This window comes from Mustela putorius, unplaced genomic scaffold (assembly GCF_011764305.1).
Source record: "Mustela putorius furo isolate JIRA1106 unplaced genomic scaffold, ASM1176430v1.1 tig00537350_pilon_pilon_pilon, whole genome shotgun sequence".
Classification (NCBI taxonomy): domain Eukaryota; kingdom Metazoa; phylum Chordata; class Mammalia; order Carnivora; family Mustelidae; genus Mustela; species Mustela putorius.
Genome location: NW_025422471.1, coordinates 20,528,774 through 20,553,591, shown reverse-complemented (window position 1 = coordinate 20,553,591; position 24,818 = coordinate 20,528,774). Strand labels below are relative to the sequence as shown.

At 39.0% G+C, this 24,818-nt stretch overlaps 1 protein-coding gene and 1 pseudogene across 1 annotated transcript in view; both read left to right on the top strand.

Annotated features, from left to right (window-relative positions):
* Window positions 1-5,696: 5,696 nt before the first annotated feature.
* ATG10 (autophagy related 10) overlaps window positions 5,697-24,818 on the top strand; it is a 318,724-nt gene continuing 299,602 nt past the window's right edge. The window contains exon 1 of the mRNA XM_004759142.3: window positions 5,697-5,961. The gene's annotated coding sequence lies outside the window, so the exon portion shown is untranslated. The remainder of the gene's footprint in view (window positions 5,962-24,818) is intronic.
* LOC101671945 lies at window positions 20,383-21,202 on the top strand (annotated as a pseudogene).

The following is a 24,818-nucleotide window of genomic DNA, read 5'->3' as shown; positions in this document are numbered from 1 at the left end:
TGGTCTTTTTTTTTTTTTTTTTCTTTTCCCTTCCTGGAAGGCTGGGGCCAGTTAGAAATTTGGTGGTGGGCGTTTAGAGCGCCAGTGTGTTTTGCGGGGGGGGGGGGAGATCAGGGGCAGCCCCCGGGGTGGGGAGTGGGGAAGGGGCTGCGGAGGGGGCGTGCGGGAGGATGGAGCTGGGCGCAGGATAGGTGGTTAGGGGAGTGGGGCTGGCGAGTTGGTCCTGCAGCCTCTAGCCTTCCGAGGGTTTGGATACTGCACCGTCAGGGGCCAAGATTGTCGCTTGGCGTCCCCCATCCACGCAACAAAGGTTACCTGGGAGCGCTGGCCAAGTAAAGACGCCGGGGGAGGGGAGCTTTCCACACTCTCACTGCTCTTTTTGCACTCCTGCAGGACATTTCTGTAGACACCTCTTGAGATCTTTCGCAATAAAGGGCATTAGGGTCATAAAATGTATTTTGGGGCTTCAACTGCAACATAAAAGAAATCCTTGCGATTTAAGGGCAGGGATGTGCTACCTTTTCTGTCTTTAATAGGTCTGTTCTGATACCTTGATTAAACCATTCGGTCTAAACTTAACTGACTCCTTTTTCTAAGCCAGGTCTCCGGTTTAGTTCAAGTTGCTGCTACCCAGTTTGGGTGTTTGTGGTTTCCAGTTGCTCCCCCGCCGAGACGCTCCCGGCGCGGCAGCTCCCACTCCCCGACTCCTTAACACCCCCGCCCCCCCCCACCCCCCGGGCGCCCAGCTTTGGGGAGGAGGGGGAGAGGAGGATGCTGATTAACCCTTTCCATTCCGTACTTTTATCCGGACGTGATCAATCCTGCTCGGACTGTTGGAGAAGACAAGGCCTGACTTGCGTGGTTTTGACGCTAGGCATTCATGAAGCGGTGCCATTTGGGGGCCACAGGTTTTCCTGGAGGAGCTGGAAGCTCAGACACTGATACTAACTTTGTCTAGTTTGAAAGGCCCTATAATAGCATTCAGACCCTGGAGATCAGAAAGGGATGGCTGCTGTCCCCCACCTAATGTTTAAAGTCAGGTGTGGGTTGCTGAGAGTGTTGGATATACCTAAAGTAGGCAACCCAAGGTTTGCTGCCTTGAACTGGAAATCTATCCACTTTTGAGGGGCAGGAAAATTCTTTTCTACTCTTCAAAAATAAGTAAAAGTGCATAATGTCTCCAAAGACAATATTACCCAAAGACAATATTACCTGTTATCCCATTAGGATATTGTGGTGAGTGGAGAGGAGGTTTAATCCATTTAGGAAGCCAGGTACTTCCTTTACTCTTCTGGTTTGTTGGCTGTTATTAACCATGTATTTAGAAAAAAAAAATCATGTATACAGTACTGTGTCTCTGATAACAAGAAAGAAGACACTTTTTCCTATTTTTCAAAATGTCCTAAACAGGAAAAATTGTACTAATCCCAAAGGGGTCAGCTTACCTTAAACACAAAACAAAAAGCCAAAAGCAAAATCTAAAGAAAATGCAATTCAGGTGTTTCTCAGGGACTAGAAGATACTTTTGATAAACACAAATCAAACTGATACAAATACAGTTATGGAGAAGGGAGTTCTTTAAAATATACACACACAACAGCAACAAAAAACAACACAAATGTGTTTTCTTGAAAGTTTAGCTATTCACTACAGTGAATTTTCCAGTTGGCCATGCCTCAAAAATTTCCCTGCATTATTTAGAGTTCTTTGGGTGGCATTTTAATTTTTATTTATTTATTTTCTTCTAATCTACAAAGTACTACTCAACATGGTTGTACCTTTGTGTGAACAGGAGTCCACAAGGACATGTGGAGGATTCCATTTCCAACACCACATGCATGAATTACTTGCCCTGGTTGTTAATCTGTCATAGCGTTAAAAACCTGATTTATAAAAGGCTAGAGGACTTTTGCAGAACAAGGTAGTATATAGTTTCCATGGTTGGGCTTATTTACAAATAAAACTATTTTCCATTTCTGTCCACAATTTCCTGGTTGCACAAAGATAATTTTCAGAGTTTTCAGTTTCTAGTTCCCCAATGGGAGCCGTAAGCATGAGGAAACAATTTCTTTTTTACAGTGATGTGAGCGCTATGCTCATCTGGATTTAGTTACTTCATAAGGTAAATATCACTAAATGTGCGCTGGGATCTTTAGGGATCTAAGGTGCTGGACGGGTGAAAATAGCCTACTGTGAAATGCTAAAGAATGTCAAACAACTGAATTTGAATTGGTTTGCAGAGCTAATTGGGTCAACTATGGTATTCTTTAAAGTGGAAATTAATTTGAACATTTTTCAAAAGTATTTTCAGTTTTCTTTTGGTTACATTTAGGTTATTTTGGTCACTATGATTTTTAGAATTTTACCCCAGGAATTCAATTAAAACAGACCCATCTGAAAAATATACCCTTCGGTGAATAATATCTGCTAATGAAAGTGTAGGTTTTGAATTTCATGCTAATTACATTTTTAAATAAGGATGTTCTTGAAATTATTTTTATTTAAAGGCAAAATATCTGCATAGATAATGGCCAAAGCTAACCAAACTGCTTTAAAAATTAATGAATATTAATGAAGTTCATGAATAGCACAATACTGCCCCTGCCTGCCTTAGGAAAACAAATGTATTGACTTCATTCTCCTAAAATAACAATCCTTAGTTACTGATGGTTAAAATAGTTTTGTTGCTAAAAGCTTGTACATAGTGCAGTTTTTGCAATTAGTAAGACTTGGCCTTGTTTAGTAGACTTCTATCTCTTCCCAAAAAGTAAGCATATTTTATCTTTTTACATACCTGAATGCTATTTTTTTTATTAATTTGCCATCTCGTGACATTTCGTAATTTTTCTAAGTTCCCGTCCCCTGTCATTTTAGTAGCTCACATGAATGACTCAGGATTTTCAGGCCTTCATATATATTTGGTATATAGATAATGGCATCATTAGTCAGCACTTCCATTCATCTGAATTTGTCTAAGCACATGGGAAGCTGCTTAGGACATTTTGCAATGAAAGTGACAAATGGATGTCAATCAAGTGGCCCAACCCATTTCAACCTTATTTTCTATGATGTGTAAATGTTTGTGTATATCTATAGGCTATTTTTTGATCTGGACATGCGCCTGCTAAGGCAAGTTTCCCAGGCAGATCACTGGTTGGCATTAGACTAAATTTGGGAAATTTAACAAATGAATGACCAAAAAAAAAAAAAAAAGAAGAAGAAATAGGATATAAATTTAAGTAATGATGGAATCCATTCCCCTAAGAAAAACAATTTTTGATACTGTAAATTTTTAAGATTCTATAGTTTTACTTCAAATGAATTTGTAATGAGAAAGGTAAAATCATTTCAAGTAAGCCAGCAAATTTGGGTCAAAATGAAAGCAGTTCTGAGAGAGAATGAGAGAGAGAGAGATTCCTGCTTCCCATAGGCCTGGTTGGAATTTTCTATTAAAAAAAAAAAAAAATATATATATATATACACACACATGTATTTATTATATATTAATATATACAATGTAATATATTACATATATTAAAATATGTATATACACATATGCACATATATGCACAATATACATATATACCTATTTAAATATACACACACATACTATACTATATTGTCCTACTTCTGTTTTCATTCTTTGTTTTTAATAACTAGTCCAATCTCTAGTGTTATATGGTAAGCAAATGTGCTTATTAGAACTTAATGCCAGTTTTAATCTAAGATTACATTGCACTTGAAACTCTTTTACTGTTTTATAACCTGTAACATGTTTTTACATGTTTAGGAGTGCTGCTGCTGCAGTAAAAATTCTGTCTAGATATTATAATGAGTTTATATGTTTAGTCAAAAAAGTGTAGTATGCTAAATTAGACGGTAAAGATTCTAAAATCCTAATGTTTTAGTAAACCCTTGATAATAATTGTAGTTCTGTGGATTAAAAAAAAAAAATCGTGATATTTTAATACTGCATAGAGGTATAGTTGTTGTTTCTTTCCTAAAGTTGTTGTGGAATTTCTTTGTCCATAAGGAATATTAAAGAAAAAGTTTATCATTTTAAGTTATTTTATTTGGAAATGCTTTGGAGTGAAGCTAATCTTTACACCCAAGACTACAGATTGCTATTTCACTTACCATTATCCATGGCAAGATGTTTAATTTTACTCCTGTGAGCCAAAGAATTTTTAGTGACTTTTGAAAAGTGGAATGTAGGAAGTAGGTCCAGTTCATTGTGAATGTGGGAATTTGATAAATCATGCTTGAAATGACCATTTACTCTATGACTTGTTATATAATATAACGGACAGACGTGAAAAAGAACTTATCAACTTAACTGTGAGTTTAAGTTTAGAATATCTTTTGATTGAGGGGACAGTCAGAGGTCATCACAACAATTACATTTAGCTTTCAATATATTCTTTGGTCCACCCATGCTTTTTGTTCCAAATTTCTGTATATAAGGACACAAATGAGATTTTTCTAAATGCCTATTCCACAACTTGCCTTCTAAAAATCAGACAGGGCATCTTTTTCTGTTTACATGTGGAAGCAAAGAATACTGAATTAGGGGGGAAAATGACTCTCTTCCTTATGGTTTGGAAACAAAGCATTATTTTATATATAATAATGATAATAATAATAATAATAATAATAATAATAATTTTAGCAGGCAAAAAGCCTTGGTTTTGTTAATAAACAATACTAACTCAGCTCAAACTACTATTGGGAATTAGATACAGAAAGGTTCAAGCTGTTCGGACTTAAATTTTCAGATATGTAACATATGTGATGACCACCCACCTAGTGGTTAAATAATATGTTTACTTTCCTACAATTTCCTGAGCCCATTTGACTTTGGAGATTTAAATATGGCATAAATCTTTTTGCTCAGGAAGCTGGTGTCGGAACTCTGAAGTAGCAAGAGCCTCCAGCCTTGACTCTAGTTCCTGTCAGTCTTTGTTCCAAATCAGTGGTTTGTTCTCCATCCCACACACTTGACTCTTCTCTCCCTGTAGGCCCTCCCCATGTAAGGTGCTCCTACTGGGGCACCCAGAAAGCAGCTGTTGGATGGCTGTATCAAATCCTAAGGGTATAGTTTGACAGGTTCAGCCTCACCTACAAGGTCTTTAAGGCTAAAATTAGCCAGATTCCACCCCACCCCCCTTTTTCCAAAAGGCTATATTTAGCCAAAGGATCTTAAACATGAAGAAGTTCTACAAGAAGCCTGTAAGCTGAGGTGGCATTTACATTCTGGTCTCTGAAGAATCCACAGTCCAGGGCCCAATGGCCCTTTGAAATGTTTTTTGATTGTTGGGTGGGGGGAGGTGGGTGTTGGCTGTGAAGGAATCCCTAAATGCCATTAAAAATCCCAGCACCCTCCATCTCTTTTAGCCTTTGCTTGCAACCACACTGAGCCCATTCCCTTAACCAGGACATGAAGATGCTTTTGGGTAGGCTTGGAAAAATGACAAGGATGGGTGTTTCTCATGCCACTGTTCCAAGGAGAAGACTGGAGGACAGGCAGCTGAAGGGACAGATAGCCGGTGCAGACACTTGACAACTACCGGGCAGAGGGCCAAGTCCAGGGCCAAGCACTGGGCGAGGCTCCAGAGGCAGGGCCCATGCCCAGGGCACTCAGTGCTTCAAAGCTGGCACAAAAAGAACACTCCTGCCGGCAGGAAACTGAGTTGAACAGATTGGGAAAGAGCAAAAACAGGCTGCCCAGGAGGCTGTCTCCCAGGCCTCCAGTTTCTAGTTGTCAGTGGCAACCCAGGATAGAGCAGATTCTGGCTTTCCTCCTGCCTGCGGGGCTGGTGGAGGTGGACTGAGTCCAGGGAGTATTCAGTGCACAAGGACCCAGCGCAGGAAGGCACAGAGGAGAGGTTTGGCCTGTCCCTGCTGGAGAGAAGCCCTTCGTCAACTTAGAATTCCCAGGCCAGCTTTGTCTTGGCTCTGAGAGTAAGTCCTGACGCTTTATAATTTCTGTAAAATGTTAGAACTTCCTTGCCGCGGGATTTACTTCAAGAAGTTTCGTGGGAGGGTAAGGTGAAGAGCACAATTTTCTTAGCCTCTTATTTCATTTCTCCTATGTAGTGCTTACCGTGTTTATAAGAAAAAGAAACAGGGAAGACTGTGATCAATTCCCCTCCTGTTGCAATAGCATGCTCATATTTTTGACGTGTTAAACCAGGACAGCTATTTCTTAAGGGCTAAAAGTTGGCGAATCAGTGCCACTTCCCTCCTCCTAGAGGAAGGCAAAATAGTTCTGAGCTTTATTAAAGAATTCTGGATGCTGAGGAATCCAGGCATTGTTTTGAAGCCAAAAGAGGAAGAAAGAGAATGAAGCTTTGGATTTGCAGAAATCCAAATGGACTCCAGGTTAATAGCAAAGGATTTTGGCCAGTGGCTCCTATAATTAACAGAAAGAAAAAACAAAAACACAAAAACATTTCTTTTCCTTCTCTCCGTAAGTAAGACATGACAGTAAAACTCTATAGTCACATCAGACCTCCTGAACCAGCACCTTTAGGTGGGGATGGGAGAGTGTGTTTGGGAATCTGAAGCTTCAGCAAGTTTCACAAGTGATTTTTATACGTGCTGAATTTTGAGAGCTACAGCCATATAGCTCAAGAATAATGTCATCCTTCCATTATCCTCAATCATGAAGGTAAATGAAGACTTAAGAGCTTAGCAAAGTATCCCCATTTTACAGATGAGGAAACTTGGCCATGGAGAGGTCAGGCAACTTGCCTAAGGATAAGATGAGTGGCCGAGCCAGGTTTCACACACAAGCTTGAGGCATTAAAGTCCCTTCTAGTCACTCTGTTCTGGGCAGGATGTATCATCTCTATAGAATTTAGTTTTCTTGTGGCTACCATAGGGACAAAACTTACCTCAAGAAGGTGTGAGGGTTAGATATTACTGTAAGTAAAGCTCCTGACACATAATAGTCACTCAAGAAATGATTACTTTCACCAAGTGATGGAGTAAGTCAAACAGTGGGTAGTCCACACGGGGATAACCAGTAATCGAGAGGACTATCTGAATAAGCTTTATGGTTACATTTTATTTCACCCACGCACCTACTTCATCCTTATTTTGTATAAAAAAGTCATTCCCTGGTCTCTCTCCAGTGCGCTGATTTGGGACTACAACAAATGGGAGGTGAACAAACCACAGAAAGGCTAGAATCTATTGCCGGTTTTTCTAACGCCAATCTAGATGGAATCTAAATCTCATTTCCAAACACCCAGGATAACTGGCTGCATTTGTCTTGCCTAATGTATATAACATCTAAGGAAAATTTCTTAAAGCAGCTATGATGCCACATGGCATTTCTACAGCTTTGAAGTCCATTTTAAGAAATTGATTTGGTTACATCATTGCTTTATTAAGGCCATAAAGTCTGTCTACCTCGCCTGGATCATCTCCCTAGACAGACTTTCCAACACTCTCCAGTATGCCTTCCCACGTGTTCTCTGTGCTGGAATATACCTTCTTCTCTCTCTTCCTGGAATGCTCCAATTCATTTTTCAAGGCTGCATCTCAAATGTTACAGTCTGTGTGACATCCCTCTGTCCACTTCCCCAGAGAGAATCACTCTACTCTCTGCTTACACAAAACGCAGTTAAACCTCAGAGCACCATCACGAAATACCACATTGAAATGATTTGTCTTGTGAGCACTTCCAGGCCAAGGACCATGATTTACACATCTTCGTGTATGTCAGAAACTGACACAGTCAATGGCACATTTTAAGTGCTTTAGAAATGCTTGTTAAATGAATAGAAAGTTAGAAGTGGGGCAGGGTTGGTTTTTCTCTTTTGTTTTTTTGTTTGTTTGTTTTGGGTTTTTTTTTTGTTTGTTTTTAATTTTGTTAAAGGGAATTTGTACAAAGCCATCTGACTGGTTTTCAGTGAGCCAATCTAAGAGTTCTTGGTTGTTCATTGTGATCGAAGAAGTAAACACACAAAAAATGAACCTTCCTTTGTAAAAGTACACACTGTCTTTATCTGTAGCGGGGGATGTCATGCTGATGAACTGACCAAAGAGAACCAAAGAAATGCCAACATTTCTTAAATGTTAAAGAGAGAACCAAAAGAGAACCAAAAAAATGCCAACAGTTACAATGGCTGCAGTTGCATTGCTCGGGGTAGAAACCCAGAGTACGTGGCCTTAGGTTAGCATCAGAGTTGAATTTGAAGTGAAAGATGGCCCTGGAACATTTTAAGATCAATAGTGCCTCTTCAATTTTTAGCTGCCCCATATTCTAAACTATGCCATATTTCCCCCTCCTTTATTCCTAGAAAAATTCTACTCTTCAGGGGCACCTGGGTGGCTCAGTTGGTTAAGCATCTGACGTTGGCTTGGGTCATGATCTCAGGGTCCTGGGATAGAGCCCTTATGGGGCTCCGTGCTCAGGTAGGAGTCTGCTTGTCCCTCTGTTCTTAGCCCAGCTCATGCTCTTTCCCTCTTAAATAAATAAATTGTTAAAAAAAAAATTAGTCAGAGCCATCTTGAGCTAGTGGTGAGCTAGTGGTGAATGGGAAATTAAGGGAAAGAATAAAGTGAAATAAGGCATTTTCTTCATTTTTCTTTGGCTAGGACCAGCATCTTGTTTTTTGTTGTTGTTTTTTTTTTTCAAAGATTTTATTTATTTATTTGACAGATAGAGATCTAAGCAGGCAGAGAGGCAGGCAGAGAGAGAGAAGAGGAAGCAGGCTTCCTGCTGAGGAGAGAGCCCAATATGGGGCTCGATCCCAGGACCCTGGGATCATGACCCGAGCTGAAGGCAGAGGCTTTAACCCACTGAGCCCCCCAGGTGCCCCCCAGCATCTTGTTAAGAAAAATGGTGTCTTGTAATTCCACATGATTGGCAGTGGTGGAATGAGTGGAGATTCTGGGCCCTACATTTTGTGGTCTCTGCTTTTCCTTTCCAGGATTATCAAGTACAGGACACCCTCAGTGTCTGTCTGCTCCAGCAACACCAGTCTTCTCCGTGTGCTGCTCCTTACAGAGATTACATAGGCTGTCTCTTTGCCGAGGGAGCTCTTTCATTCCCTTTTCATCAAATTGATACTCTCTCATCCTCAACTCAAGTATCATTTACATAAGGAAACTTTCCCCAATCTCCCTGGCTAGGTCAGTTTCCTCCTGATAGCCCTCCTTTAGTAGTGCATATCATAGTTATAATTTTACATTTATCTGTAAGTTTACCTCAGTGATGTCTGCCAGCCCTATGCTCAGAAGCCCCACCAGAGCTGTTTTGCGGCATTATATTTCTAGTGCCAGATTCAAAGTGGGTTTCAATAAATAATTGTTCAATAAAGTAAGGCAGAGAAGCAGGTTCCAATGTGGATTGAATTAGAAGAAGGTATGAGAATAAACTACTTTTCTTCAAGAACATTAGAGGTTGGTAATCCTTGAAATGGAAGGCAGCAGATAACTGGGGTTCCACGTCCATTCACGGAGTCCTCCTGTGTGCCAAACACTGTGCTAAGTCTTAAGACTACATGATGAACTTTTATTTTTATTTTTAAAGATTTTTATTTATTTATTTGACAGAGAAAAATCACAAGCAGGCAGAGAGGCAGGCAGAGAGAGAGGAAGGGAAGCTGACTCCCCGCTGAGCACAGAGCCTGATGCGGGACTCAAACCCAGGACCCTGAGATCATGACCTGAGCCGAAGGCAGAGGCTTTAATCTGCTGAGCCACCCAGGCGTCCCAAGACTACATGATGAATGAGACACTGACTCTTGTCCTTATGGTTTCTTTAAAGGTTCTTTTAACTATGTATAAGCTAATTATACTGATGATAACAGTGATGCTAATGTAGAAGGGACAGTAAATATGTACAGTAGCCTGAGCATCTGTTACATACAGGATACAGTAAGATGGAGGTGTCTTATGTTCATCAGTTTACTTGATTTTCACACAATTTATGAGGTAAGCATTTTATCATCTCTAAGTTTATAGCTGAAGAAATGGGAGTTTCAGAGAAGTTACATTTCTTTTCTTTTTCTTCTCTTTTTTGAGCCCTCTCTTTTTTCTTAAGTCTGGCTAAAAGTTTATCAATTTTATCTTTTCAAAGAATCCGTTCTGGTTTCACTGATCATTTCTACTGATTTTTGGTCTTTATTTCATTTATTTTGGCTCTAATCTTTATCATTTCCTTTTTCCTAGTAGCTTTGAGATTTGTTCTTTTTCTAGCTCCTTTACATGTAAGGTTAGATTATTTGAGATTTGTTTTGTTTCTTGAAGTAGACCTGAACTGCTATAAACTTGCCTCTTAAAACTGCTTTTGCTTCCACTCGAAGATTTCGGAGTCATTATGTTTTTGTTTTCATTTGTCTCCATGTCTTTTTGGTTTCCTATTTGCTTTCATGGTTTACTTATTCATTTTATTTTTATTTTTATTTTTTTAAAAGATTTTATTTATTTATTTGACAGAGAAAGATCACAAGTAGGCAGAGAGGCAGGCAGGGAGAGAGAGAGAGAGAGGAGGAAGCAGACTCCCTGCCAAGCAGAGAGGCTGATGCGGGACTCGATTCCAGGACTCTGGGACCACCACCTGAGCCGAAGGCGGAGGCTTAACCCGCTGAGCCACCCAGGTGCCCCTAGAATTTTTCTGCTAGTTGATTTTTAGTTTCATACTATTGTGGTCATAAAAGATACCTCATGTAATTTCAGTCTTCTTGAATGTATTGAGTCTTGTTTTGTGGCGAAACATGTGATCTATCCTGGAGAGTATTCCATGTGCATTTGAAAAGAGTGTGTATTCTGCCATTTGGGGATAGAATTTCTGTATGTATCAGTTAGCTTCTTCTGATCTAATGTGTCATTCAAAGCCACTGTTTCCTAATTGATTTTCTGTCTAGATGATCTATCCATTGATGTAAGTGGGGTGCTGAAGTACCCTACTCTTATTGTAGTACTGTAAATTTCTCCCTTTCTGTCTGTTAATGATTGCTTTATGTATTTAGATGCTGCTATGTTGGGTGCATAGATATTTACGTTGCTCTATCCTCCTGTGGGATTGTTCCCTTTATCATTATGTGAGCTCTTTTTTGTGCCTTGCAACAGTCTTATTGTTTATAAGATTTTATTTATTGTTTGCTTGAGAGATAGAGAGTATGAACAGGGAGAGGCACTGAGGGAGAAGCAGACTCCCCGCTGCACAGGGACCCTAGTGGTGCTCAATCCCAGGATGCTGGGATCATGACCTGAGCCGAAGGCAGTCTTTTAACCCTCCGAGCCACCCAAGTACCCTGCAACAGTCTTATTTTAAAGTGTATTTTTTCTGATGTAAGTATTGCTACCTTAACTTTTTTCCCACTTCCATTTGCATGGTTTGTGTTTGTCCATTTCTTCACTTCAGGTCTGAAGTGAATCTCTTGTAGGCAGTAGATAGATGGATCTCGTTATTTTCATCCATTCAATCATCCTATGACTTTTGTTGGGGGCATTTAGTCCTTTCACGTTTAAAGGAATTATTGATAGGTATGTATTTATTGCCATTTTGTTACTTGTTTTGTAGTTGTTTTTGTGGTTCTTCTTTGTTCCTTTCTTCCCTTTCTCTCTTACCTTGTGGTTTGATGGCTTTCTTTAGTCTTATGCTTGGATTCCTTTCTCTATATTTTTTGTGTAAAAAAGTTAAAGTTTCTTGCTCAAGATTACTCAGGGCTCAATCAGATTCTGGTCTAGTTAATTTTTAAGACTATATTTTTATAGATTAGAGATAGGAATGAAAGGCAGAAATGGCTCTGAAATCCCCCTAAAATCTTAATCTTTAATATTCTGCTTCCTGACCACAACTTCCTATTCTTCCACATCTGTCTTTCTCTCCCTCCTGATCCCAGTCAACCTCACAGAGACTCTCAGAGTCCCAACCTCTTTTTCTCCCTATCCCCTGGCTCCCTTCCAGCCCCAAGTCTATCTTCAGCTTTCAAAGGCTTGATTCCCTCATAGCCTTCTACTTTCACTGCATCCATCAGTGAAATCTCAGTGTTATGACCAACCTCCTCTTCTCACATACAACCTTATCCTTACATCACTATCAAGGAGTTGATTTAAAGATTTAATAAGTCAGTACATGCACTCTCTAAGAAATACCTCACACATAAATAGTATTATTGTTTTTATTTATCCCCGAGAGCTAATTGGAAGAAAGCTTGTCTGTGCTGACTTGGTCAACTTTCTGTGGATCCCTAATGTTTTTGTCTGCCAGTTTTGTTACTTGGCAGAGTTAAGCCCCCATTTATTTTTTAAAGCTATTCCAAATCTCTGTTCTTCAGAGGTCTGCTACTCAACTCCCAATACCATTGGTATTAGCAAATGACCTTGAAAGCAGACCTCTGTTGTTGCTTGCTCACCATCCACTCCCCTTTCATTAAGGTAATTACCACCCCCCCTCCCCACTTCCACCCCATTCACCCTTCTCATGTCTGTGGTTTGTGTGAATGACCATATCTTCTTGGTCATAGTAATTGCTTTAGGGGTAGGCATTTGACCCAAGGTGAGCTAATCACAAACTTTCCTAAGACTTCAGAAGCATGAAGTCCTTTCTCCTTTTGAGATTATTGTTGCTAAGTAGTATAAAAGGATGAAGATGTGGACACATAGACACAGCCTTCCTAGAAACAAAATATAATCAACAGAGCCAAGAAGAAGACAGATCTTGATTCTGTCCCTTGAGTATCTAGTTCTAGCTACACGTGGTGACAGTATACTCCTTTTAAATTATGTGAAGTAATGTATACCCTTCTTTTTTTTTTTTAACTTTTTCAGATTGGTTCTATCACTTGCACACTTGCAACTGGAAAAGTCCTAGGGTGCCTGGATAGATCAGTCAGTTGTGTGTCTCCCTTTGGCTCGGATCATGATCCCCGGGTCCTGGGAATGAGTCCCAGATTGGGCTCCCTGCTCAGTGGAGACCCTGCTTCTCCCTCTGCCTGCTGCTCCCCCTACTCGTGCTCTCTCACTCTTGTTCTAGCTCAAATAGTTAAATAAAATCTTTAAAAAAAGAAATAAAGAAAGAAAGGAAAGAAGTCCTGACTACTGTACTTCCTAATGACTGATAAAATGAGGGATAGTAAAATTCTTTCCTTGATGTTTGCTTCATTGGTTCATTTCTCTATATCATATCATTTCTTCTTGGCCCAGAGAATGAATGCATCCCCTGGTTCAAGGCTCACTGCCTACCCCTTTGCTTCCCTCTCTCTTCTCTATCTTCAACTGTTCTCTTCCTCCTGTTCTTTACTCTTAAACTAAAATGCACTAATTTCTGGCTCTTGTCTAACATATTCCATCTTTATCTTTCCCTTTTCATCCGAACTACCCAAAGGGTTAGTTTATATCACTCTCTCTATATCCATACGTCCCATTTCCTTCTCTGCTTTCACATTCCACTCACTCTGGGTGTCCAGTGATTTCATTTTGGCAAGTGCAATGACATCTTTGGACCTCTCTTTTACATTTGACAATGTCTCTAACTTTGCTTCTCAAAGCTGTCTCTCTACCTAGGTTCCAAGATGAGACACTGCTTTATCTTAGTTCCCCCTAAAACCTTCCTAGCCACTCCTTCTCTATTCTCCTATAGGTTCCTCTTCAATCCACTGCTTTTTATGCTACATACTCTTTTTGGGTCATCTACCTCATGATTTTCATTTTTATCATATGCTGATGACACGGAAATGAATTTCAAATATTTGCTATATATTCCAGAGGCATCTCAAATTCAACCTAATAAAAGCAGAACTTATCTTATTTCCAAATCTGTCTCTGCTGTATTCCCTATCTCATCTTATACTGCCACGATGTGACAGATGTGAGCCTAAAGTCTTAAGAACCATTTTTGTTTTCTTTACCTCCCAACAACTTGTTGGTCTTCCAAAATATTTATTGAGTCTATTTTCTCCTTGTAGTAGACACTGATGGCCATCTGTCCAACAAACGCTCTCCCCACCTTCTTTTAACAGAATTCCAGTTTTGCAGGTATCCACAGGATTGTGTAAAGCTATGTGCTTGAGGGAAAACTGGCATCAGTCTTTGTCCCAATTACAAAGGATGAGTCTTGATTTGTCTTTTTTATGCCAATCATGATAATTCTTGTTGAAGAAAAACTCAAAAATGTTTAGGTAGTTATCTACATATAAATATTTGCCTCATATATAAGGGAAACTCACTAAGTTATCGCCAAAGAACAAAGATGAAACAACAGGAATTATGGGGTGAGGGAAGGAAAAAAACCTCACAGACATTCTGGGAACATTAAATCTTGTTTTATATTCTGGATAAACCAATTAGCCTGCAATTGCTTTTGTTCATTCTACAGCTGCATTTTGCAAAATCCTTTTACCCTCTCTACCTTCTACTATCTCTGCAGGTACCATGTTTTCTGGGATACCAGAACTGGGATACTCCTAACCCCTGTTACACACCACACGTATTAGAAACCCTTTGTTTGTTTGGGAGGCACACACACACACACACAGAGCATTCCATGTTAGCTGCTAGATTATGCTTTCTCTAGTTGTATGGTTTGGGGAGTGGTATATGCATCACATGCCAAATGTAGACCTGTTTGGGTATGGTGGATGGTTTTATTTATTTATTTATTTATTTATTTTCAAGATTTTATTTATTTATTTGACAGAAATCACAAGTAGGCAGAGAGAGGGAGAAGCAGGCTTCCTGCTGAGCAAAGAGCCCGATGTAGGGCTCAATCCCAGGACCCTGAGATCATGACCTGAGCCGAAGGCAGAGGCTTAACCCTCTGAGCCACTCAGGAGCCCCATGGTGGATGTTTTTAAAAGGGAGGGAAAGGCCATATTCATTGCATCTGATTAGTTGTGATTAAGGAACCTTGGTGATCTGCTATTCTAGAGGTTAGATTTTCTCATATACATCATTTCTGAAGTGCATGGTTACTAAAGTTGAACTCCTACAACTGGAGAGAGACTCTCTTAAGGAGACACAAGCTAGATCTGTCATTTATTTAGCATATTACTCAACTGTTATGAAGTGCTTCATCATAGCCTTGTTAATAGATGCTTGCCTCAGGCAAGTAATAATTTACTGGGCAAGGTATAAAGGTTCTCATTTTATTCATTTCCTACTATATATTTTGTATGGTGGAAAACAACTTAGAGAGCTTTCAATTCCCTCCTTTTTATTTTGAAAAATTTCAAGTACAGCAGAAACTCGTCATACCCTTCATCTAGAATCATCATTAACATTTTGCCATATATGCTCTTTCTTTTCTTCCCCTCTACCTCTCCCCAATATGAACACACACACACACACACACACACACACACACACACATAATTTCTTATAGCTAAACAGCCTGAAAATAAGTTGTAGATACCACCCCTTTACCCTGCTACATGTTACCTCCTAAGAATAAAGACATTTTCCTACATAGCCACAATATTGTTGTCATACGGAATTTAGCCTTGGTACAATAAACATATCTAATATATAGTATATATTCAAATTTCCCTAATTGTCCTAATTCTGATTTAGCTCTTTTCTCACTGGGATCTTATTAAGAATCATGCATTGTACTTAGTTATGTTTCCCTAGTCTTCTTTTCTCTAAAACAGTCTCTCCGCTTTTTAAAAAACTTTCATGACATTGTTATTTCTGAAGAATTCAGACCCATCATTTTATAAAATGTCCCATAGTGTATATCTGTTGCCTTATGGTTGAGTTCAGGTTAAACATGTTTGGCAAGAATATCACATGAGGTATTTTCTTCTTAGTACCAAGAATGAAAAAGTTGTTCCATTATCGGTGATGTTAAGTATGATCAATTCTCTCTCTCTGTATCTCTCTGTCTGTCTCTCTGTCTCTCTCTCCTCCTTTTAGTGCACATCTCAAGTGAATCATTTATTATGGGATCCTCATAAAGATGAGACCAATATCTCCATTTATTGAGCATTTAGTAAAGTAAAATGAAGAATAAGATATTTATTTATAAAAATACTTTTAAAATAAAATGGTCAGGTTTCAATTACCTGGATATTTTCATTAAAACGTTTATAATATCTTAGGAACAGAATTATCTGCACAGTTGTCTCAAATCTGCAATTCTCTTTGTTCACACAGATCTAGCCAGCTAATGGCATCTATTATCTCCAATTTGCAAATCAGCACAAAATTTAAATGGCTTAAAAACAACACAATAGAGTGGGAAAAAAGAGATTAATCAAGAGCCTACAGTCGTTAAACTTGTCTAATGACCTTAAGCAAATCATGTGCTCTTCCTGGGCCTCAGTTTTCTCTTCTGTGTAATGGAAAAGTCAGGTCTTTAGTGTCTCTAAACTTCTATCATTTTTTTTTTAAGATTACTTATTATTTGAGAGAGAGAGAGAGAGAGAGAGAAAGAGCATGAGCAGGGGGAGGAGCAGAGGCGAAGGAGGGGGAGAAGCAGGCTCCCCTGGTGAGCTGGGAACCCCATGCAGGGTTCAATCCTGGGACTTCAGGATCATGACTTGAGCTGAAGGCGGATGCTTAACCAACTGAACCACCCAAGTGCCCCTAAACTTCTATCATTTTATCTTTTTTTTTTTTTTTAAGACTTTATTTATTTAATTGACAGAGAGAGAGAGATCACAAGCAGACAGAGAGGCAGGCAGAGAGGCAGGCAGAGGGAGATGAGGAAGCAGGCTCCCCACCAAGCAGAAAGCCCGATGCGGGGCTTGATTCCAAGACCCCAAGATCATGACCCGAGCTGAAGGCAGAGGATTTAACCCACTGAGCCACCCAGGTGCCCCAACTTCTATCATTTTAAAGGTTTATTTATATCTGTAGTTAACTGCCATATACTCTGAATGTTTGACTCATAATTACAAATGCTTATGCCTTGTGCAAGATCAAGTTAACTTATTTTATTTATTTATTTAATTTTTGAGGGTGGTGGAAATAACAATTTTAGGAATAAGAAGGAGCTCTGGGAATTATCTTTTTAGCCTCCCACACGAATAGGGAAACACATCCTATTGATGGCCATCTGGATTGTGCTTGAACACTTTAGGTGATGTGGTAGTAATCCTGTGAGTTAATGTGTCTGTGTGTGAGCTCCAAAGTTATGCCTCAGCCATTTTTAGATCCTTCCTGATGATCCATGACATTCCCACACTCACTGTCTTAGTCTGTTCAGGCGGCTACATCGAAATACCATACACTGGGTGGCTTTTAAACAATAGAAATTAATTTCTCACAGTTCTGGAGGCTGGGAAGTCCAAGATCAGGCACCAGGGTAGCTGCGGCCTGATGAGAGCTCTCCTCATTCAAAGCTGTTTTACATTGTCTCCTCACACAGGGGAGAAAAGGGATCTTTCTCAGGTATCTTTTATAAGGGCATCAATCACATTCCATACAGAGAACTGCACCCTCATGACCTAATCGCCTCCCCAAAACCCCACTTCCTAATACCACCACATTAGGCATTAGGATTTTAACAAGAATTTTGCGGGGCAGGGCGCCTGGGTAGCTCAGTGGGTTAAGCCTCTGCCTTCCTCTCAGGTTATGATCTTAGGGCCCTGGGATCGAGCCCCCAATGGGCTCTCTGCTCAGCAGGGAGCCTGCTTCCTGCTCTCTCTCTGCCTGCCTCTCTGCCTACGGTGATCTCTGTCTGTCAAATAAATAGATAAAATAAATTTTAAAAAAGAATTTTGTGGGGGAGAGGAGGAATACAAATATTCAGCCTATAGCACTTACCTTCTCTTGACCTCAGATGTCCCTTCCTTCACTCTTCAGCAATGCACCTGTGAGTCTATACCTAGAATTCACAGCTCAGCTCTTCTCTGCCTCCGAGATCCAGGTATTTGGTCTTCTCTCCTTTGACCGTCACTTTCACCTTCCTCATTGCTCTTGAATAACGCTGGGATGTAAAATCCCTGGACACTCTCCTTCCTCCCTATCTAGCCTACCAATTCCTTACGACTATATTTATCTTCTACCCAGCCTGGGCAATCACTTCAGCATTGCCCTTACAACTTCTTCAACACCCACAGCATTTCTAATTTTACCAGGTGTACTTGAACATTTATTTATATGCGAACTACTGCACAACATACTTGCATAATATAGAACAGCTGTGCAGAGAAACAAAAAATCAACTTGTGAAGAATGCCCTAAGGTGAGTGTATACTTTTTAGAATAAAAATCTGTATTTAACTATATTGGTGATGTAACCAAGCAAATACCACTGACCAAATTGTATATTATTCATGTAGGGTAATAATGGCAACACTTCCGGGTGAAAATGAGACACTTGCCAACTTGCTAATGGGAGACTGAAAATATTGCACATGTAATCTCAAAGATCTTAAGACATTGAGAGCTGCAAACATATGAGGTCAAATATTTCTTCTGATGTGTAGTGATGTGCTATGGTTTACGTTAGAGATGGAATATAATGATTGTAGATCACAAAATATGCCCTAAGGGTTTGGATGGTTTTTTATTGTATTTTTCAAGAATAAATAAGTACATCATATTTCAGAACAACATGCTTTTAATGCTAATGTAAATCATAGGTGCCTTTCTTCATATTTTGCTCCCAATAGATTTCTTTGCAAGGTCTTAATGTAAATAGTTATATTTAGAAATCAGAAAAAAATACTGGCACTGGGAGGACTCTTAGAGATCATTCATTCTGTGAGAGAACCAAAGCCCAAAGGGGCAAGAACATTTTTTCAAATCTTTTAGCTCTGGTGATTGAGCCAGATATAGAGCCTGGCTTCCAAGTCTAGCTATTTTCTGGATGATTTTTCAGCTGTTTATCTGGGAACTTTGGAGTCTCTGGAGGTGTGTTAAAACTACCTTGGAGAAGACAGTTGATCATTCCTCATCTTCAGTTAGAACTATACTACTTTTGAATGTTTTATATTTTGCAGTTCTCCTTAAAAATTTAAACTAAAGAATTCTAGTGTTAAAACACACATACTTAAAAATATTGAAAACTATGCCTTATCCATCCAAATGGTGTTTGAATTTTTTTCTCTGTAGCAATTACTCAATACTAGTATGAAGTTATAAATTATATATATTTCACATATTTTTATTTAAATTGGTTCTTTAAGGAAATGCATCATAAATGTTGCTACAGATAAAGATGGAGATGTAGGGGCGCCTGGGTGGCTCAGTGGGTTAAAGCCTCGGCCCTCGGCTCAGGTCATGATCCCAGAGTCCTGGGATCGAGCCCCACATTGGGCTCTCTGCTCAGCAGGGAGTCTGATTTCTCCTCTCTCTCTCTGCCTCTCCACCTACTTGTAATCTCTTGTCTGTCAAATAAATAAATAAACAAATCTTAAAAAAAAAAATGGAGATGTAGATAAACTGAATAAAATCCTTTCTTTTGCTATCTTCACAATCAGAAGGCTTCTTCTTGACTTTGCCGGCATGCTACCTAGCTATTTCAAAATGAAGAGAAACAAAATATGGTAGGTACCATGAGAAGAAAAAAAAAGTAAGCAAGTTTTGGTTTCGAAAACTCACCCTGCATTCACCTCGTGGGAGCCTGATGTATTGTTGTACATAAGTGGCTAGAAGCCTATGATATTCATACATTATATAGCAGAAACATTTATTTTCACAGCTCTATTCTTTCTCAAGAATTTCTTCTCTGGGAATACAAATGTTGATTGATATCTAATTAATTACACACATTTTCCTCAGTTTTCTTGCATATTGCTCTTAATAGTAACAGATAGCTTTCTAGCATTATGGTGACTCTAGCTATCCATGTCTTCCTAGAGTCATGGATTGGTATATATTTTAGTCCCTGTAGGCTTTCTGGCTTTCTAATTAACTGATATTTTCAGTTGATTTAGATTATTGGTGCCTGAAAATTTTCATTGATCATTTCATCTTTCCTTAATTCTACAGAGGATTTAATTGTCAAAATAAAGTTGAGTAGACTGTTAAGAAAACAAATTCCCAGTAAGAATATGTCTTGAAGGGGCGCCTGGGTGGCTCAGTGGGTTAAGCCGCTGCCTTCGGCTCAGGTCATGATCTTGGGGTCCTGGGGTCGAGTCCCGCATCGGGGGTCTCTGCTCAGCAGGGAGCCTGCTTCCTCCTCTCTGCTTCTCTGCCTACTTGTGATCTCTCTCTGTCAAATAAATAAATAAAATCTTAAAAAAAAAAAAAAGAAGAAGAATATGTCTTGAAGTGGTTGTTTTCCCCATTGGGACATACTCAGTTTGCACAGTGATAATTCACAAACATTTTGGATTCCAGTTATGAGCGTCCCTCCTTTTAGAGCAGTTAAGTTCTATGAAAACAGAAGCCTATTTCAAAAATACCAGGAGCGGAAACTGAGATCTTCTTTGCGCCCCGACAGCTGCACCCCACAGCTCTGCGGCCGTCACCATGCCATAAAATGAATATACTGAGTTACACCGGAAGCGCTATGGCTATCGTTTGGATTACCATGAGAAAAAGAGAAAGAAAGAAGGTCGAGAGGCTCATGAACGTTCAAAGAAGGCAAAAAATATGATGGGTCTGAAAGCTAAGCTCTACCATAAACAGCGCCATGCTGAGAAAATACAGATGAAAAAGACTATCAAGATGCATGAAAAGAGAAACACCAAACAAAAGAATGATGAAAAGACTCCACAAGGAGCAGTACCTGCGTATCTACTGGACAGGGAGGGACAGTCTCGAGCTAAAGTACTTTCTAATACGATTAAACAAAAACGAAAAGAGAAAGCAGGAAAATGGGAAGTTCCTTTACCCAAAGTTCGTGCCCAGGGAGAAAAAGAAGTATTAAAAGTTATTCGAACAGGAAAGAGAAAGAAGAAAGCATGGAAAAGAATGGTCACTAAAGTCTGCTTTGTTGGAGATGGCTTTACTCGAAAACCACCTAAATATGAAAGATTCATTAGGCCAATGGGCTTACATTTCAAAAAGGCCCATGTAACACATCCTGAATTGAAAGCCACCTTTTGCCTGCCAATACTTGGTATAAAAAAAAAAATCCTTCATCCCCACTATATACAACTTTGGGTGTGATTACCAAAGGTACTGTAATTGAGGTGAACGTGAGCGAGTTGGGCCTTGTGACACAAGGAGGCAAAGTTATTTGGGGAAAATATGCCCAGGTTACCAACAATCCTGAAAATGATGAATGCATAAATGCAGTCCTGCTGGTTTGACAGCAGTTTGAGACAAGTAATTCCTTATAATTACTGAAGACTACACACCAATCAGGAAAACAACCATTGCTGTGATGGTTCTGAATACTACCAAACAGCCTTACGTATCTGCAGTTATCAAGAGAAGCATTTATTCTATTGTGAAAAACATTAAAATAGACATTTATTTAAAAAAAAATACCAGGAGCATGAATTTTACACTTAAAATTTTTTAACTTTCACAGAAAATTGAGATTATTTGAGCTATAATTTGACTCCTTTGACACCTAAAGAGATGTATATAACTTTCCTCAATCTAGCTGTTTTTCTTCACTTTCTGTGGTGATGTGGTTATGATATTAAAAACCAAAGGCGTGGATGAAACTCTGGCACTGATGTTTCTAAACTAATCCAGCATGAGGAGAAAAGTGATTAGAAAGAAGACAGTTCCCAATGGAAGATGGATAAGCTATTTCTAGAAACTACCATCACTATGGAAAAAAAAAACCTTTTTGGATATTCGCACAAGTTCAAGAAGGACAAAGTGTGAAGAAACTTTGCCTTATTGCTACTTATAATGGCTTCTTTCCTGAAACTGCTGAGAGCTTTCGATTTCCAAAGCAAAAAAATTTTTGAGGTGTGTTTATTTTTAGAGAGAGAGTGCACACGCTATTGAGGGGTGAGGTGGGGGTGGGGAAGAGCATAGGAAGAGAGAGAATCTTAAGCAGGCTCCATGCCCAGAGTGGAGTCCAATGCAAGGCTTGATTTCATAACCATGAGATCATGACCTGAGCTGAAATCGAGAGTTGGACACTTACCTGACTGAACCACCCAGATGCCCCTCCAGAGTAGATTTTTAAGATAATAGACTAATATGCTTATGAAAGAAAAGATGAAAGTGTTTCTCTGTTCATGAATGATTAGATCAGCAACTTACTGTTGATTTAGTAGGTATTATGGAATTATTATTATGTGACAGGCACTGAGCTAGATAAAAACTACTAATGGAGAGTTTTTGCCCTGGATGGGCTTGCATATTAATTCTAATATGATGTAAATAATAATAGACAGCAAGAAAAATTACTATATGAGTCCTAGGAGAAGGAATGCCCCTAAATATAGATGGTCCCCAACTTACAATGATTCAACTTATGATTTTTTTCAACTCTAAAATGATGATATTCGTTCAGTAGAAACCATACCTTGAATTTTGAATTTTATTCTTTTCCTGGATTAGCAACATGTGATACAATACTTTCTCTCTCTTGATGCTGGGCAGTGACAAAGAATCACAGCTCCCAGTCAGCCGCAATCAGGAGAGTAAACAACCAATATACTTACAACCATCTGTATCCATATAATCACTCTGGTTTTCACTTTCAGTATAGTATTCAATAAATTACATGAGCTATTCAACACTTTATAATGAAATGAGCTTTGCCCAACTGTAGGCTAATGTAAGTGTTCTGAGCATGTTTAAGGTAGGCTAATCTAAGCTATGATGTTCAGTAGGTTTATTAAGTACATCTTGACTTACGGTGTTTTCAACTTATAACAGGTTTATTGGGATGTAGTTCCATTGTCAGCTGAGGAAGATCTGTATCACCCTGTACCATTTAGGGGCTTTGCAAAATTTGTTTTAAGCCAGTTCTATCAAAACTTACATTAGGCTAGCAATTTATATGGGTATGGCAGGTATATATCTATTCTTAAGTTCAATGAAGTTCAATATAACAAACCAATAGTACATCATGAGACCTGATAATGTTTGTGCTGATGGTGGAGAGCCTCAGAATTGTCCAAGCGACTGTTCTCTATGGCGTTCTTCCAGTTATTCCAGTTTATTCCAGTTCTTCCAATTATTAATTGAATTAGCAGAACAGTGCACTTAGTTTTTTTCAGTCTTGGTGTCTTTATATATAAAATTAAGCTAAAAATAATATCTTCCTTGTTGCTATGAGAATAAATTGAACAAATATATGAAAGCACTCGGTAAAATTTAAAGTCTAATAATAAGTTACTTTTTTTTTTTTTATAGCAAACACACAACAGTGTCCATTCACCAACATGGAAACAGTACTATTGTAGCCAAAGTACTAACCTTTCAGAGGAATGCTTGTCAAGTTTTCAGAATTCCTAGTGGAAAATGATTGCAATTCTGTGAGTGTTATTGGTGGATATTACCATATAGCTAGTTAATATTTTTAAGTAATGATTATTGGATTTTGTGGAAGGAAATAGGGGGTTACCAATTATATAAAATTTATATAAAACTGGATTGATAAGCCAAAAAGGCAAACTAAATGAGAATCATCTCCATAATCATATGACAAAATAATAGAAACTTACCACCTAAAAGGAAAGGAATTGTATTGGTTGGGATATTCTTGGTTACAAATATCAGAAGACCCAGTAAACACGGATTTAAGTTAAGCGTGTTTACTGTTTATTTCTATGTCACTAGAGTCTAGTTGTCGGCAATCCCAGAGTTTATTCAGTGACTCGACAATATTAGAGTTCGGAAAACAACAGCAGCAATAACAACAGCCAAACAATCTCCGGGCTTGGTTCGGCATCTTTGGCATTATCTTCATCTTCTGTCACGCTGCCGCCTCACAAGCAGCCAGTCATAACACGTTTATTTCAACTCCAAACATCAGGCCCTTACATCCCTATTTCAGACAGGAAGAATAGGAACTTGCCGAGAAAACCTCCTTAAATACCTACCCCTTTGCAAGAAACCAAGATATTACCCAGAATGCCCGTGGACATTCCCCTCTGACATCTGATTGGTCAGAACTGGGTCATATGACCACCCCCTGCTGCTGAGAACACAAATATCCAGCAAAAGAGGTCCTCGACGTACCATGAGAATCTTAGACCGATCATGTTTCATTTCCTGGGGCTAGGCACAGCGTGGCCAAAGAAAATCAGCATTTCATCAATTAGAATAAAGGAGGATGGGAAAAGACTGTGGGAAAAACTCCCTGACGGTGTCCCTCTGAGATATCTGAATGTATGTATACAACTAGTTCATGAGCTAGACCATGTACAAAGGAAGGATCATCCTTGTCTTTTAGAAGAGAGATTCTGAAAACCGTAGACTGAATTGTAAGGTTCTGGTAAAGAAAGGCCAGAAGGTCAGCAAATACAATATTATATATTATAGCAAAAAATGTCAAATTAAAAGCCAATTGCCTCTATCCCCTCTGAAGCACATCGAATCTATGACTCAGTGGTTGCTTTCTCTCTTGTGAAGTACTGATCCTCTGAAATGATTATTTTAATGTTTTAGCCAACAAGTTCTTTTCCATCCAAGTATGAATTCTGTGATTAATCACAAGATACATAGCTCTTGTCAAGTTATCTGCTTTTTCTCTTAAGCCACTTAAAAATTAGTTTCTTAACTGAGGACGGGCTTTGATAATATAAACAGAAACTCTTAAGAACCAACTCCTGCTTGCTAACTCAAATGAGAGCTATTGCAATTTGCCCTCTTTCCATGTTATATCTTACTGATAGCTGACTTTACATCATTCTCAGTTTCATTAAAGCTAGGTCTAAGTTGTAACAAATTGCTTTTTGTAAGTGCCATCTTTTCAACCCCCACTAGATCTAGCCAGAGGCACACTATTTCATGATCCCACTGAATATCCTTTTATAGGGGCATCT